Source organism: Bos indicus x Bos taurus, chromosome 8, assembly GCF_003369695.1.
Source record: "Bos indicus x Bos taurus breed Angus x Brahman F1 hybrid chromosome 8, Bos_hybrid_MaternalHap_v2.0, whole genome shotgun sequence".
Classification (NCBI taxonomy): Eukaryota; Metazoa; Chordata; class Mammalia; order Artiodactyla; family Bovidae; genus Bos; species Bos indicus x Bos taurus.
The window spans coordinates 98,016,798-98,021,243 of NC_040083.1; the positions used below are offsets into that span (position 1 = coordinate 98,016,798).

The 4,446-nt window shown below is 42.3% G+C and overlaps 1 non-coding gene across 1 annotated transcript; it reads left to right on the forward strand.

The window, feature by feature from the left end:
- Positions 1-307: 307 nt before the first annotated feature.
- LOC113897996 lies at positions 308-415 on the forward strand. The gene has a single exon (XR_003512496.1). It is a non-coding gene; the product is annotated as a U6 spliceosomal RNA (small nuclear RNA).
- Positions 416-4,446: the final 4,031 nt, after the last annotated feature.

The following is a 4,446-nucleotide window of genomic DNA, read 5'->3' on the forward strand; positions in this document are numbered from 1 at the left end:
GGGTAAATTGTATGAAATCACCAACATTCCACCATTACTGATTCTTGCAAACAGTAGTTTTGTAGGCAGTGTCCACAAGATTGTGAATTATTATCTTCCCTTTGCTTTTTTTGTTTGAAATGACAATGTGTGTCCTTAATCTTTGCCTTAGGATCCAGGATCCACTGAAGGCTATGAAACCAACAGAAAGACAGGAACTATAAACAAGGTTCTCTCCATTAGATAGTCTATTTCACTTCAAGCCCTTTTGAGACTCAGTAAAGGTTTTTACTCTAGTCATTAAAACATTAAAAATAACACAATTCTAGTGCTTGCTTCAGCAGCACATAAACTAAAAATTGGAACGATACAGAGAAGATTAGCACGGCCCCTGCCCAAGGTTGACAAGCAAATTCCAGAAGTGTTCCATATTTTTAACCAACGCAACGCTTTACAGCAATTATCCTCCAATTTGAAAAAAACACAATTCTAAATAGCAAACTAGGATATGTTTAGCACTTTGGCAGAGAGAAGAAGAAAGGAAAAATAAAAGTCCGGTGTCCACTGGGAATATATTTGATCTTTTTCCTCTCTGAATTCAGAACGAGCTTCAGCATTTGCTGTGTACAAAGTGCCAAAATGAGCTGATAGGGTAGATGTTTTAAGACATATGAAGACAAACATGAGTTCAGAACCAAAGCCTTCACCTGAGAGTACAGCTAATATTATCAGTGTAAGTATTTTTTATTTGTAGTGTACACAGGCTGGGGGGACACAAGCTGTTTTAATAGTTTCTCTTTGAATAACAGGAATGACTTCTACTAAATGTAACTCTGAAAGATTAGAGAAGAGTCATAAAAAATAATTTTAACAGCCATGATCCCCTGTCCTCCCACTTAAATAAACTCTGCCTATTCTATTATTGTATTATACCATAAGCTACAGGGCTAGGAAACTCCCACTATTTCCAGACTCACTCATGCATGTTTGTGATTGACGGACAAGTGAGGCTGAAATGTGCAAATGGAAATGAAACATTCAAGATTATACATCTCCCAGGTAGGGGTTGGCCCTCTTCCAGCATCTTAAGCTTGGCCAAGCTCTGCAGGGATGAGTATTCAAGGAAAGATGCTTGTTCTGAACCAAAGCCTGGAATAACTCCTCCCCTTCCTGAACCTCTAAATATGCCCCCTCAAAACTTGCTCTTTCATGATCTATACTCATTTAGTCAACAAATAGCAACAGAGCCTGGAAAATCCACTCTTATCCAGGCCCTGAGAAAACATACAGTTAGTTGAGAAGAGGTCCAAGATCAGAGGAACTTAGAGTATAAGACAGTGATTCTCAACTCTGAATGCATGTTAAAATTACCTAAAGCTTTACAAAAATCCTAATGGGTCCCACTGCTAACTAATTAAATTATAATCACTGGGGTAAAGACCAAAGAGGAGCCAAAGTTGAGAATGACTAGGAAAGAGACAGACAAATATACCACTGTCATACACTGCTGTTGTGGAAAGTGTAAGTTCTATTAGACCCTAAAGGAAGGATCCCACCCCAACTTTGAGGGAGTCATAGGTTGGCTGGAAGGCACCTGACCTCCTATATTATACTTGAAGAGAAAAGGAGATAACAGAGAAGGCAGGGTAAGGAATGAGGGCAGAGGGGGCAGTGTGAGCAAAATGAAAGGCAGCATGAAATTCTCCAGAACTGCAAATTGTGTAGTGCAGTGTAGTGTAGCATAGTATATTGTGGTGTGGTGTAGTACAGTGTAGTGTGGAGTGGTGCCGTGTGGGTAGTCTAATGTCATACAGTGTGGTGCAGTGTAGTGTAGCGTAGTGTGGTGTGGTGTGATATAGTATGCTATAGTGTGGTGTAATATAGTATAGTGTGGCATGGTGTGGTGTGCTATAGCACAAAGTAGTATGGTGTAGAGTGGTGTGGTGTAGTGTAGTATAGTGTGGTGTGGTATAGTGTAGTGTACTGTAGTACGGTGTGGTGTGGTGTAGTATAGTGTGGTGTGGTATAGTGTAGTATAATGTAGTATGGTGTGGTGTGGTGTAGTATAGTGTGGTGTGGTATAGTGTAGTATAATATAGTACGGTGTGGTGTAGTATAGTATAGTGTGGTGTGGTATAGTATAGTATAGTGTGGTGTGTGTGGTATAGTATAGTGTAGTATGGTGTAGAGTGGTGTGGTATACTGTAGTATAGTGTGCTGTGGTATAGTGTAGTATAATGCAGTATGATGTAGTGTGGTGTAGTATAGTGTGGTGTGGTGTGATATGTATAGTATGATCTGGTGCAGTGTAGTGTGGTATGGTGTGGTGTGGTATAGTGTAGTGTGCTATGGTGTGGTGTGGTGTAGTGTAGCATGGTGTGGTGTGGTGTAGTATAGTGTGGTGTGGTATGATGTGGTGTGGTGTGGTGTGGTATGGTGTGGTGTGGTGTAGTATGGTGTGGTGTGGTATAGTATGCTATAGTGTGGTGTGATATAGTATAGTGTGGTCTGGTGTAGTGTGGTGTGGTGTGGTATAGTATAGTGTAGTATGGTGTGGTGTGGTGTGGTATAGTATGTGTGGTGTGGTGTAGTATAGTATGGCTGTGTGTGGTGTAGTATAGTATAGTATGGTGTGGTGTGGTGTGGTGTAGTACAGTGTAGTGTGGCATGGTGTGATGTAGTATAGTGTGGTGTGGTGTGGTATAGTATAGTGTAGTATGGTGTGGTGTGGTGTGGTGTGGTGTGGTATAGTATAGTGTAGTATGGTGTGGTGTGGTGTGGTGTGGTGTAGTATAGTGTGGTATGGTGTGGTGTAGTATAGTGTAGTATGGTGTGGTGTGGTGTAGTATAGTGTGGTATGGTGTGGTGTAGTATAGTGTAGTATAGTGTGTGGTATAGTAATGGTGTGGTGTAGTATAGTGTAGTATAGTGTGGTGTGGTGTGGTATAGTATAGTATAGTGTGGTGTGTGTGGTATAGTAATAGTGTAGTATGGTGTGGTGTGGTGTGGTGTGGTGTGGTGTAGTATAGTGTGGTATGGTGTGGTGTAGTATAGTGTAGTATGGTGTGGTGTGGTGTGGTGTGGTGTAGTATAGTGTGGTATGGTGTGGTGTAGTATAGTGTGGTATGGTGTGGTGTGGTGTGGTGTGGTGTAGTATAGTGTGGTATGGTGTGGTGTAGTATAGTGTAGTATGGTGTGGTGTGGTGTGGTGTGGTGTAGTATAGTGTGGTATGGTGTGTGGTATAGTAATGGTGTGGTGTAGTATAGTGTAGTATAGTGTGGTGTGGTGTGGTATAGTATAGTATAGTGTGGTGTGTGTGGTATAGTAATAGTGTGGTATGGTGTGGTGTGGTGTGGTGTGGTGTAGTATAGTGTGGTATGGTGTGGTGTAGTATAGTGTAGTATGGTGTGGTGTGGTGTGGTGTGGTGTAGTATAGTGTGGTGTGTGTGGTATAGTAATAGTGTAGTATGGTGTGGTGTGGTGTGGTGTGGTGTAGTATAGTGTGGTATGGTGTGGTGTAGTATAGTGTAGTATGGTGTGGTGTGGTGTGGTGTGGTGTAGTATAGTGTGGTATGGTGTGGTGTAGTATAGTGTAGTATGGTGTGGTGTGGTGTGGTGTGGTGTAGTATAGTGTGGTATGGTGTGGTGTAGTATAGTGTAGTATAATGTGTGGTATAGTAATGGTGTGGTGTAGTATAGTGTGGTATGGTGTGGTGTAGTATAGTGTAGTATGGTGTGGTGTGGTGTGGTGTGGTGTAGTATAGTGTGGTATGGTGTGGTGTAGTATAGTGTAGTATGGTGTGGTGTGGTGTGGTGTGGTGTAGTATAGTGTGGTATGGTGTGGTGTAGTATAGTGTAGTATGGTGTGGTGTGGTGTGGTGTGGTGTAGTATAGTGTGGTATGGTGTGTGGTATAGTAATGGTGTGGTGTAGTATAGTGTAGTATAGTGTGGTGTGGTGTGGTATAGTATAGTATAGTGTGGTGTGTGTGGTATAGTAATAGAGTGGTATGGTGTGGTGTGGTGTGGTGTGGTGTAGTATAGTGTGGTATGGTGTGGTGTAGTATAGTGTAGTATGGTGTGGTGTGGTGTGGTGTGGTGTAGTATAGTGTGGTGTGTGTGGTATAGTAATAGTGTAGTATGGTGTGGTGTGGTGTGGTGTGGTGTAGTATAGTGTGGTATGGTGTGGTGTAGTATAGTGTAGTATGGTGTGGTGTGGTGTGGTGTAGTATAGTGTGGTATGGTGTGGTGTAGTATAGTGTAGTATGGTGTGGTGTGGTGTGGTGTGGTGTAGTATAGTGTAGTATGGTGTGGTGTGGTGTGGTGTAGTATAGTGTGGTATGGTGTGGTGTAGTATAGTGTAGTATGGTGTGGTGTGGTGTGGTGTGGTGTAGTATAGTGTGGTATGGTGTGGTGTAGTATAGTGTAGTATGGTGTGGTGTGGTGTGGTGTGGTGTAGTATAGTGTA